The sequence below is a fragment of the Thalassophryne amazonica genome, chromosome 8 (assembly GCF_902500255.1).
Source record: "Thalassophryne amazonica chromosome 8, fThaAma1.1, whole genome shotgun sequence".
In the NCBI taxonomy this organism is placed as follows: Eukaryota; Metazoa; Chordata; class Actinopteri; order Batrachoidiformes; family Batrachoididae; genus Thalassophryne; species Thalassophryne amazonica.
Window position 1 is genome coordinate 84,951,604 of NC_047110.1, and position 13,093 is coordinate 84,964,696.

General features: G+C 40.3%; 1 protein-coding gene across 1 annotated transcript in view; it reads left to right on the forward strand.

Moving 5' to 3' along the window:
* The first annotated feature begins 3,953 nt into the window (after positions 1-3,953).
* brsk2a (BR serine/threonine kinase 2a) overlaps positions 3,954-13,093 on the forward strand; it is a 721,035-nt gene continuing 711,895 nt past the window's right edge. Inside the window, 1 exon segment of the mRNA XM_034176871.1 lies at positions 3,954-3,965. The gene's annotated coding sequence lies outside the window, so the exon portion shown is untranslated.

Below are 13,093 nucleotides of genomic sequence, written 5' to 3' on the forward strand. Positions count from 1 at the left end.
AGATTCAGGGTATTCTCTTTTTCTCTCTCCAGCAACAACTTCAATCTGTGGTCATGCTCTGCCACAGAGTCTCTCCAGACAACTGTTTCTGTATTACTGCCCCTCACAAAGTACAAGCTCGAACTATTCCACACTTTTAACTAACGGGACGTTTGTGATTTATAATGTAATCTGAATCTCTTTGTGCTGATGGGTAAAACAGGTTAAATCCAGTTAGACATACACATTCCAAAAGATAACAGATTAAAGTATATGAAACTAAGAATACAATCCTAAGTAAAATAACTACTTTAATACCAAAACAAATAAAGAAAACAATAATTAAACACAAGTAAGTCATCAATGATGTTCACAACACCATCTAGCCCTTCAATCATCTGCACAATAGCCCTCTGAAACACCTCTGGTGCCGATGAGATCCCAAATGGTAAATGTAGGAATCTGTGTTTTCCAATGAGGGTATTAAATCTGCAGAGCTTTGAGCTTTAATGATTAAGTTTGATCTGCCAAAAATCTCGATTGGCATCTAGTACCGAGAAGTACTTAGCGTTTGGCATACGGGAAACACCCTCCTCTACTGTGAGTAATGGGTAATGCTCCCATTTAATTGCTTGGTTTAAGTTTTTTGGGCCCATGAAGATACAAGTTTTCTGGGGTGTAACCACTGTTAACCCACTCTGTTGGCTCCATCTGCCTGGTTATCACTCCCAATTTCTCCATGCGTTGTAGTTCCTCAATTACTCTGTCTCTGGGTACTACAGGAATCCTTCTGGAAGCGTGCACGACAGGTGTAACAGTGTAGTCAATCTGTATATGATGTTGATCAGGTAAGCACCCTATTCCGGTGAAAAGATCCTCGTAGTCTTTAAGGATGTCATTTTCCTTTCCAACATCATGCATTCTCTTCACTAAGACTAGTTTCACATGTGGCTCCTCCCAGTATAGCTGAAACATCTTCTGTGATTTCAAATTCAATATTGTGCTTTTGTCCTTTGTATTGACTTGTTAATGCTCTTTTGCCAGTGGCCAAAGAATGCAACAGGTTTACTATTACTAACGCTATTACTAACACTGAGCGTTCCTCTTTCAAGGTTTTAACTGACATTGCAATGCAGTCTGCACCTGTGTCCAATTTAAAAGTCACAACTTTCTTGTGTATTTTCAGTCCATTTTCCTTCCTTGGTTTCTGTTTGTGCAGACTCCATCAGTCTTATGTGTTTCTCCTGCTCCTTTCTGACTGTGCCAATAAACATGTTCTTCCTCACTTTGCTCTATTGTATGCACATTCTCTGTTGGTGCTGCCAACGCTGTGATCTGCACATCTTAGTGATTTTTCTTGTTGCATGTTTTACATGTTTGGCCAATAGTTTTTAGTTCCATGCTTGAAACCACATCTGCTGCAACTCCACTTATTTTGTTCTGTGTTTGTTTTCACTTTATCTTTTTGTTTGACAGTCTGTATGTACTCTGTTAATTTGTACTTCTGTCAGTGCTTTGACTTGGCTGGTTGTTATTTCACTTGCACAACAGATATCAACTGCTTTTTCTAAGGTCAGATCTGCTTCCCTTAACAGGCTCCCTCTCGATCATTGATTATACCACAAACAATTCTGTCAAATACCAAGGGCGCAACATTCCAAATTCACAGTCCTTGGCCTTATTATTTAAAATCTGTTATGCTGAAAAAAGACAATAGTTGAATTAACTTAATTGAATTGTTTCAGTTGGTAATACCTGAATGAATTAAGTTGTTGGAACTTAAGTTAGTATGTTAGAGTTGCTCTGTGAAGAATATGTGCCCTATTGTAAGAGAGGTTTTTTCTTGGTTCCCAATAGTTCTGAAAGTTCTGCTTCAGCACATCTGTTTTGTCTTTCTCACCATCTTCAAAGACAAATATATTACATACTTTGATCACCTCCTTTCCCATGACCAAATGTTGCACACTGCACCTTCTCCGATTTCTCTGCGATAACACTGGCAGTACAAAACAGCTCAAAACGCTGACTGCAGTTCCTCCAATTTTCAGCAAGATTGCCTTGCAAACGCAAACTCGTTGGTGGTTGAAACTGTGCCATACTGTCGCTCTTCTTCCACCTTTACTTCTGCCATCATGGTATATTAATTAGGCTTCACCTAATTCATTTATAAATGTAACTTTACTGTTCGTCTACACAACTCACAGCCATAACACAGAGAGCCTTCCAAACCCTCCTCTTCTGGTTCTGTAACACGTCATACACCTACAGGTACCTCTAAGGCTCACAAGCCTATTACATTACATCTACTACATCCTTAAAAGTTCTATGTTAACATAAATTGACCTTTTTAGGGTCACTATGTGTAAAAATGTAGTTAAAGAAAGTGGTTTCTACAGGAATTTGTAATGAAGTCAACCAGGATAAAAGAGTGCAAACTTTGAGCTTCTGCATCAAATGGAAAAGAGCTACTTAGTCCACTCACCCAGGCATAGCTGAGTGTTTATTTACATTTATGCACTGAAAACAATGATACTTTGGATCAACTTTAAAAAGTTGCTGTAATTTGTTACAGCTATTTTTTTATTTTTAGTTTTTTTTTAGTTTTTCACAATGTATATTTATGATTTGGTAAAGTGATTCCAGCAGATTTAAACTGGAAACCACAATTTTCCATTAGACCAATGTAAATAAGTACTTTGAATGACGTGCACTGATGTTTCACTTTTTTCAGTGTGTAGACAAATAGCCTATTGTTGGCAGTAACTCCTAACGAGAGCACAGATTAAGATGGATCACAGCACACTGCATTTCCTACTAGCTGCTGAAATTTTCTTTGTGCAACTATGGAATAAAATCCAACTGCATTGTTTAGTCCAGTCATGCAGCAGCAGATGCACAGAAGCCATCACTCATGTGATAAACAGGTATCTGTGTTTCTGTTCATTAATGGGCTTTCACTGCTCTCCACAGAACATCTGGGCCACTTGCAACCAGGCGTGTAAGTTTATGGCGGTAATGTGAACTGTCTTGGCTTTAATCCCCTGTACTGCTGCTGACATGAAGGGGTGACGTGACTTTGCTTGACACGGTGGTGTTCAACAGGACCCTGGTACAAGCACGGGTGCAGATGGGCATGCTCACATCTTTTAAACATGCCTTTGTTCACACAGGAATGAACTCACGCATGCACACAGCAGATGCTACATGTCTTTTTATAATGGGAGAGCGAATGACATTGCCAGAAGGTAGAAAGGATCGTTATCTTTAGAGAGAATGTGAGTCATTTTCAAGGTTATTCAGCCAGTGTGTGAATCAAGGGAAGGTCATCTACCTATCCAACCATGCAGGAAACTATTCACCATCTTTTAACAAGTTCTGAATGAGTATTGATAAATAATGTTTTAAACATGTTTGCTCAGGAGTCTAAAGGTAGACCATCACTGGGTCAGTGGTAGAACAATTTGAAGGTCACTTTATGGGAGAAGGAGGTAAAAGTGGGGAAATCTGAAAGAAATTAGCCATTAGTCAAAGAATTCCATTGGGGGGCTTTATTGCACTCTGTAGTCCACAGAGTGATAAATCCCCTGCCATGGACACCCACTTGTACTGGTCTAGTGATGAAAATAAAAGGCCTACTTTCAGCTCACTCACTCACTCATCTTCAACCACTTACTCCAATCAAGCCTATCCCAGGAGACATAGGCTGGGGTACAACCTGGGCACATATAGACAAACACAGTCACACCCGCATGTGCACCAACGGACAATTTAAAGTTTCCAAACCACCTAACCCGCATGTCTGGATGTGGGAGGAAGCCGGAGCACCCTGAGGGAACCTACGCAAACACAGTGAGAACATACAAACTCCACACAGAAAGGCCACAGGTGGGAATCAATCCCATGACCTTCTTGCTGTAAGGCAACAGTGCTAACCACTAAGCCATCGTGCTGCCCCTACCTTCAGCTATATCATCAAATTAAATTAGGTCTTTACTTAATGATTCATTTAGAATCAATATGCAGAATTTTGTCAACTTAATAAATGATAAACAAATCATGTTTTCCAAGAGGAGACTTCTTTGCTTTGACCACCAGTCCAAATCCTGAAGATATTAAATTTACATTAACATAAAACATAAATAGTCCTCTTATAGACTGACCCATAACAGGACTAAATGGGTTGTGAAAAATGAATGAGAAAACAAAAACAAGGATCATATTTGAAGAGCTGGATACATGCATTTATCTCTTCTAGATTGGATTATTGCGATGCTTTATTTTCTGGTCTGCTGCAGTCCAGCATTAGGGGTTTTCAGTTAGTGCAGAATGCTGCTGCCAGACTTTTGACACAAAGTAGAAAGTTTGACCACATTACACCCATTCTGGCGTCCCTTCATTGGCTTGCTGTTTCTGCCAGATCGGATTTTAAAGTCCTGTTGCTGGTCTATAAAACTGTACATGGACTGGCTCCTTCCTACCTGGCGGACTTGGTCAAGCCCTACGTACTGGCATGGCCCTTACATTCGCAAGGCGCAGGACTACTGTGTGTTCCAAAGGTGAATAAAAAGTTTGTGGGGTATAGAGCCTTCTCCTACCGTGGCCCTGCTCTCTGGAACGATCTACCTGCATCTATAAGGCAGTCTGACACAGTGGAGACTTTTAAATCAAGATTGAAGACCCACTTTTTTAGACTGTCTTATCGTTAATTTATTATGTTTTTATGTTTGCTTTGTAATTTCTTTTAATTCTACTGTTTTTACTTTTTTGCTGTGCCCTTTTCGATTTTAATTCATTTTGTGCTGCTATGAATCGTCTGTTGTGTGAAGCGCCTTGAGGAGACTCTGTCGTGAGAGGGTGCTTTATAAATTAATAAAATTGTAATTGAATTGAATTGGTTGATAAACAACCTCAATTATTAATCAGACAATAACACTTTCAATGACTTCTGTCAATTAACTTAACAATTAAAGCACACTTTAAAAAACCTCAGTAAATGCTGCACATTACACCCACATAGTGCATGTGGAGGTGTTATTTTTAGTCCTGTGTGTCCATCCATATGTGAACAAATGAACCTGAACAATTCTGATCTCATTTGGACCAGACTTGGTGGTATGATTGTGGGCCATCCAAGGACAAGTGATTTGTTTTAGAGAACGACTGGTTAAAAGTCAAGGTCTTAATCTCAAAATTTATTTGGCAGAACAGAAGACCATGAGTACGTCTTAAAATTTTAATGACTACTACGGAAAATGGAGGACTAAATCTGCCTAACTTCAAATTGTATTACTGGGCGGCTCAAATTAAAGCTATGGTGGTATGGATCATTTGTGATCCAGAGACGCAGTGGGTCTCTATGGAAGATTATTGATTACCAGGAATTTCCCTCTCACCACTCCCATTTCTCAGCATGCAGTCAATGAAAAAAAAAAAAAAAAAAATTAAATTGCAAATATTTGGGTCAAACATACTTTAACAATTTGGGATAGGATTCAAAAGCAGTTAAAGGGAAAGGCTGTCCTTTCACGGGCTCTATCCATTAATGGAAATATTGAGTTTCTTCCTTCCCTATCAGACAGCAATAGTTTCATGGGTGGGCTGAGAAGAGACTCATCACACTGAATCAGTTATTTGCTGGAAATGTGATTAAAAATTTTGCAAAACTAAGAGCTAAATTTGAGTTACCAACAAGTGATTTTTATAGGTATTTATAAATAAGAAGTTACATAACAAAACATACAGACTGGGAGCATATTAGAAGAGAATCTACAAACATAGAAAAACATTTTATCAATTTGGCTGACAATGCAGGTGTAATGAAAAAAACAAATATCATTAATGTACCAAAAATTGTTGATTGATATGTCAGACAGCACGCAACAACAGCAATGGGAATGGGCAGTCAAAGTTGGAGGGAGTTTGACTGGAAGATGAAAATTGGATTTTTCAGAGCACCATCGAAGTCCGTGACAAGTGCTGGAGAAACTGTGGATGGGTGACCAAACTCACATCTTCTGGGACTGTCCCACCATACATAATTACTGGAAGGATATCAAAAACAGTGTGGAGAATCTAATGAAAGTGAGCATCTCTCTGGACCCTCTCATTTTCTTATTGGATGTTTTCCAGACACAAGTTTTCTCAGGATCAAAAATTTCTGCTTCACTTTCTTTTGATGACCGCAAGAAAAATGATCACAATTTATTGGCTGAATCCGGAATCTCCCACAGTTGAACAACAGACACACACACAAAAAAAATCAAACACATTTATATGATGGAGCGGCTGACAGCTTAACTTCACTTAAAGGCTTCGTTCTTTGATAAAAGATGGGGGTCAATCATTGACTTTCTTAAACCTAGCATAAACCTAGGTCTTGATTTGTTTTTGATTTGTAATTGTATGTAGTCTTTGTGTGATGCATAGTCTCAGGACAATGTAAATGATATTGTCTTTTGAAATGACAATAAAGTAAAAAAAAAAAAAAAAGTCAAGGTCAGCTCAGTCCTGTGATGGAAGAAAGAGTCATAATTCACTTTCAATTTAATTTGTACATACAGCACCAAATCACAACTTTACCCACCCCCTGACCAGACACAGTGGTACAGAAAAACTCCCTCAGGTGTTTATATGATTAAAGGAAGAAAATCTCAAGCAGACCATCTGCTGCTGGGTGACCATCTACTTTGGTCATACTATCAATAACACCCTCCAGACCCACTATACACAACACTTTCAGTAGTCCTCAGCATGCTCCAGACCTCCTCAGCTCCCACACAGATCTCACATTTCTAAATTCTAGAAAAACCTCAGAGGACCAAATAGTTGTAAAGAAGGATTGATGAAGCTTCATAATGCAGTGGCATCACACAGAACAGGAAATCTCTGCTTGCTGATGGTCCAAGCCTTCATCAGCAGCCTAGCTTTGGACTGAAAACAAAGCAGAAATCATTCAACTGGAATGAACAGTTCATTCTAACATTACAACAGTGAACTAACAGACAAAATGCTAACACATTCACCGGCAACAGTGTCCTATGCTTCAGGAATATTCCCTAGAACTTGGATGTAATGAGAGTCTTTCTCCACTAGTAATGCAATAATGGTCATTGGACGGAAAGATAATGATTTAATACAACTACGTTTATATCAATTATAAGACAAGAGAACAGATGAGTCTTTAATCTGGATTAAGTAACTCCCTAGAATCCCAGTATTATCTCAGTGGGTAAACTAATAGTCTCTCATATGTTTGACGGTACAGAATTTGGAGATAAACACTGGCATGGGCGCAATTTGGTGGGGGATGGGGGGGCATGTCCCCCCCACCTTTTCAACCAGGGGGGATAGAATATGGTATACCCCCCCCCACCTTCTGACATATATGTGTGTACTTGAAACATGCTATGCCAGTCTTTTGTGCAAACCATGTCAGTCTTATGTGCAAAACCATGTCAGAATAGTATCTTTGTTTCAGCAAGTTTGTATTTTTAGCAGCATTGACTTGTTTACAACACCTGTTTCTTGTTTGTCCCATTCGGAATTTTCTGGGACTGCATTTGCCCAGATTTGAAACCAAAAATAGTTGCCTCTAGGGACTAGTGTCTACACATAAGTATCAATGGACCATATGCTAATTTACTAAATTCTGAAAGTTAGAAAAGGAAATCAGAAAAGCTATCTGGGACCTCAGAATGCCCGTCTGCAATTATTGCTTGATCTCCAAAATCAGTCTATTCAAGGATAGTTATGTTCAGTATGAGTGTTGTCATTAGTGCCACTTCGAAAATTAAATTCATGATAAGTAATTTATCTTAAACTTATGATCTGTTGTAATTTCAAACTTCTGCAAAAACAAATCTTGAGGAAAAAAAATACAGTATGCGATAGTTAATAATTATTAAGAGCCTGTTCTTTCATATTTATGAATACATTTGACCACATTGAAGTTGTTTTTTTTTTTTTAATGAAAACTCAACCTATCATTCTTTTTGAGTTCTACACATGTGGTGATACCTTATTTACACCAGGATGTTGATGAAATCAATGCTGGCTATTCTCAGAATAAAGTACTTATATCCACAGTTTCAAATTGCAATGGTGTCCACTTTATGGTCTTCTCAAAACATTAAAATTACTGTTCTGGATGCTCAGAATGCATCTGAGCTTATCTAGAAACCATTGGCTAACCCTAACCCCCGGCCTATGGGCTTCAGCCCTGTGGGCCTCGCACTTTGTCCCCCCCCCCCAATTTCTAGTTCTAAATTGCGCTCTTGAACACTGGCACCAACAGGCCTCAGTGCCTATAGCTGACCTACCACATCCACCACACCATAGAACCACCTAGGCAAACAACCAGTTCATCCCCACTTCTGAAAAGCAACCATCTGTCTGCCATTGCCAAGTGAAAGATGGGCTTCTCCTTGGCCTCCTCCAGCTGCTGGGGACCTAAAAGACTGAGATACCTGTGTGCTGGAAGGTCACAGGCCAACATCAGCCTTGGGCCCCAATGTTGATATGCAGGATACATTCAGATTATGTACGAGTATTCTGAGATATTCGTCAAAGATACACCTATGGTTACTATGTAACAAGAATATGATGTCATATAGCATGTTTGTATTGTTCACATGATCTTAGGTGGCCTTGAAAGGTCAATGTGAAGGTCATAACTGTTTAACTGAAACAGTTTGGAGTCTCTGTGTATGAACAGTGGTGGAAGGATTGTTCATCAAGAATAAATTTGTTTGTACAGAATTTATTAAATCTCAAAGCAACACAGAACCATATATTATGGTGTCACAGTGTCAAAATTTTTTATTCATATGGCTCAGGGTCCCATACATAAGGTGCATGTGTTGCACCCTCACTGCCCCTGCTTTTTAATGTTTGCACCAGGAAATACTGATAAAAATGGAAGATATGTGGTAATACTGCTTACAGTATATTTTCCTAAATGCACAGTGATAATGACGCAGACATCGCAAATGATGCATGGAAAAGAAGTGATCAATAAATTTACAGCTACTGTAAATTTGTTTTAGTCCTTCACCACATGCTGCCGTTAAATGTCCCTGTGATTAGTGAGGCACATGCAGCCAACCTAATTACCCAAAGGCACAGCCAATCCTTCCACATGATCATTAACAGTTTGTTCCTTATACTGCAATTATGCTCTTTGCAATAGAAAATAACCTATGATTATAATGGAAATGGCTACTGAGTGTGATTTTGTGCTTCTAAGTACCTTTGGATGCGTGTGTGAAAAAAATTACTACCAGATGCAAATGCATTTGCAGTTTTTGTTTTGTTTTTTAATTAGCAGAATTTTATCTGCAGTTCCACCCTTTTGCTATGAGGCTATAAATGAAAAACAAAACCTGACAATATAGGTTTGAACTGTGATCTAGAGGACCTACGTACATTTCTTTTTTAGGACTGTAAACAGTAGGGGCATAGCAATTAACAAATACAAATCGATAAAATTCTAAATTAACAGATACGACATCAATACACGGAGCCTGAATCAATCTAAATGTACTTTGAATTTATCAATGGTTCAACTTTAACGGTATAAATTTGTGGAATTAAGCTTGTTTTACCGCTACTTCTGCATCTTCAAACGTCCGTAAAAGTTCAAAGATCTGCACAAGGCTGTTGCAAGATCGGTAACTCTGTGATGTCTGATGATCGCAGAGGTGGGAGTAAGTCACTGTCAAGTCATTCTCAAAGTCATCAACCTCCAAATCCCAGTCTCAAGTCAGCTTGCAAGCAATTGGTGGTCATTAAGGTCATATAATATAATGTTCATGTCCCATTAACACTGTCATACTGGTTCAGAAATTGAAACCTATGCTATGCTAACAACAGCTGGCTTCTTCTTCTCGGATTCTTCTATGTTGCACTTTCTGTTACATGGTGCTGCCTCTAGTGGTATTCAAAAGTTGAGCAGATGCAGTGCCAATGTGCTACAACACAGTAGAAAAAAAAGACTGTTTTTTCAGGAAATATGTATTTAAAGGTAAGAAATGCCACTTATGGCTTATTCCATCATGGAAAGTGAATGTCTACGAGGTCTATTAGAAAAGTATCCGACCTTATTATTTTTTTCAAAAACCATATGGATTTGAATCACTTGTGATTGCGTCAGCCAAGCTTCAACCTTTGTGCGCATGCGTGAATTTTTTCACGCCTGTCGGTTGCGTCATTCGCCTGTGAGCAGGCTTTGAATGAGGAGTGGTCCACCCCTCTCGTCGTTTTTTTCATTGTTTAGGAATGGCTCAGAGACTGCCGCTTTGCTTGATCAAAATGTTTTCAGAAACTGTGAGGGACATCAAAGTGGACACCATTCGAGAAATTCAGATTGTTTTTGGTGAAAATTTTATGGGCTTCAAAGAGATTACGGAGTGTTACTGTCGCTTTAAGGATGGCCCAGAGCGACTGGTGGTGCGACGCGCTCCGAAGACGCCATCGACAGGCTGAGTGACCATTTCATTTCTAAAGGGATGGCTGTATGGATCCGTGACCATCGTGTGCAATTTCTCTGGTTATCACAAGAGCTGGACATCAACCATTTTCCGGCAGATTTCACTTTTAACAAGAGATTTTGTCATGGAAAGCCGAGCGGAGGCTTCGCGCGTCACGATGGATTCGCTACTGGAACGAGACAAAACCACCTCCGTTTTGGTCTCACAGGACGGCTTTGAGATGGCGTTTAGACAGCTGTCTGTGGTTTTTCCATCGAGTGATTATCCAAGAAATTGTGGATGTGCCTGGACATGCCAGAACATGTCCTGTGAGGCTTCATCATGGCGTTGCTTTGCACCATAAGGCACCGCCGCAACGCGCGGAATTCCTCCGCACGTCTGTCTCAATGTGCCGAAAAAGTGCTGATGTCCACGTCTTTTCACAATTCCTGTGCTAGTCAGATGACATCCCGGATAAAACACAGCGTCCAGTTTGGAAATGAACAGCACATTCCACTGTTACAGGAGTTTTTGTCATGGAAAGAGGAGAGGAGGCTTCGCGCGCCGTGGTAGATGTGCCGCATGGCGCAAAGCAACGCCGCGATGAAACCTCACAGGACATGTTCTGGCATGTCCAGGCACATCCACAATTTCTCGGATAATCACTCAATGGAAAAACCACCGACAGTTGTCTGAACGCCATCTCAAAGCCGTCCTGTGAGATCAAAACAGAGATGGTTTTGTCTCGTTCCAGTAGCGAATCGTGACACGCGAAGCCTCTGCTCGGCTTTCCATGACAAAATCTCTTGTTAAAAGTGAAATCTGCCGGAAAATGGTTGATGTCCAGCTCTTGTGATAACCAGACAAATTGCACACGATGGTCACGGATCCATACAGCCATCCATTTAGAAATGAAATGGTCGCTCAGCCTGTTGATGGCGGCTTCGGAGCGTGGCGCACCACCAGTCACTCTGGGCCATCCTTAAAGCGACAGTAACACTCCGTAATCTCTTTGAAGCCCATAAAATTTTCACCAAAAACCATCTGAATTTCTCGAATGGTGTCCACTTTGATGTCCCTCACAGTTTCTGAAAAAATTTTGATCAAGCAATGCGGCAGTCTCTGAGCCATTCCTAAACAATAAAAAAAAACGACAAGAGGGGTGGACCACTCCTCACTCGAAGCCTGCTCACAGGCGAATGACGCAACCAACAGGCGTGAAAAACTCATGCATGCGCATGAAGGTTCAATCTTGGCTGACGCAATCACACGTGATTCAAATCCATATGGTTTTTGAAAAAAATAATAAGGTTGGATACTTTTCTAATAGACCTCGTACGTTACAAAGAATTGTATTGAAGTGCATCATATTAGAGTGACTCCATAAAAAGTATCATACACGAATTGCATCGTAGCCCATGTTGATGCATATTGATTTATTATAAAGGAAGATGCACACTCCTACTAATCAGGATTAAGACCTCTAGCTGAATTGATTGGCTTTATTCTTTATTTCAATATATTTCACTGTATGGATCCCTGCATTACTTTGAATTCTGCAGCATCACAATGAAGAAACTTAAGCAAACTGAGTCAGATCACTGTAGCTGTGACTTCATGATGTCAGAATATCCGGAGCCTCTCTTGTTCTGGTCAAATGTTGGATCAAACTCAGAATAAGAGAGGAAGAATTAATGTTTCTGCACCCTTTAATTAGAGGAGCTCTCTGTAGGGGTTTTATGGGTTGGTAAAGATTGAGGATTGAGAATTAGGTGAAAGAATGTGCCTTTTGCTCACCAGCAGGGGGCAGTGGAGTTGCAGCTGGTTATCTCGTGTGTGTGTGTGTGTGTGTGTGTGTGTGTGGTGTGTGTGTGTGTGTGTGTGTGTAAGAGAGAGACCTATTCCCTCTGGCGAGGAGGATTCCTCACCATGGGCATGTCCTTGCACCGCCGAACATCATGTAGTGACATTTGAAATGAACACCGGGCCATATGGTACATGTTGAGCTGTAGCACACACACTTTGATCTGCATGTGTGTGTGTGTGTTTAATCCTGTTCAATTGCACACAGAAGTGACAAAAGGTCAAGTGTCCCACACTCCAAAGTCCTCAGTCCAATGCAAAGATATGCTGAAGCATCCTCCAGCGTCGGATAAACAACATTTTATTCCCAGTACGTGTGACAAGACGACTCGTGTTCTGATTCCACACATTCATCTGTATTACCCTCAAACCCCTTGTCTTTGTTCAACTTGTTGATATACTTACCTTAGTCTCTCTGATGCACTGCTTATACAACTCAAAATCAATTGCATGCATTCCGTCACACATTACCCTGCATGTGAAGAATGCCAATGAGAGGCAGGAGATTCTGTGTCAGCCTTCTGTTGTTTATAGACTGGGAGGAAGAGTAACCTATTGTCTCCCTTGGGTGCAGCCCTCTCAGTACTTATAGTGGGAGAGCAACCTCTTGCAACGTGGGAACGTTGTCACCTGAATGCAGAATGACAGATTCTGAAGCCACAGAACAAACAGATTACTTCACCTTCTCTTCTACTAGTGATGCATCACAGATGACAGTGGCCAACAGGTGAAATATGATTTCTGACTGACACCACGTCTGCTCATTCCCTGACTATCCTTCCTCT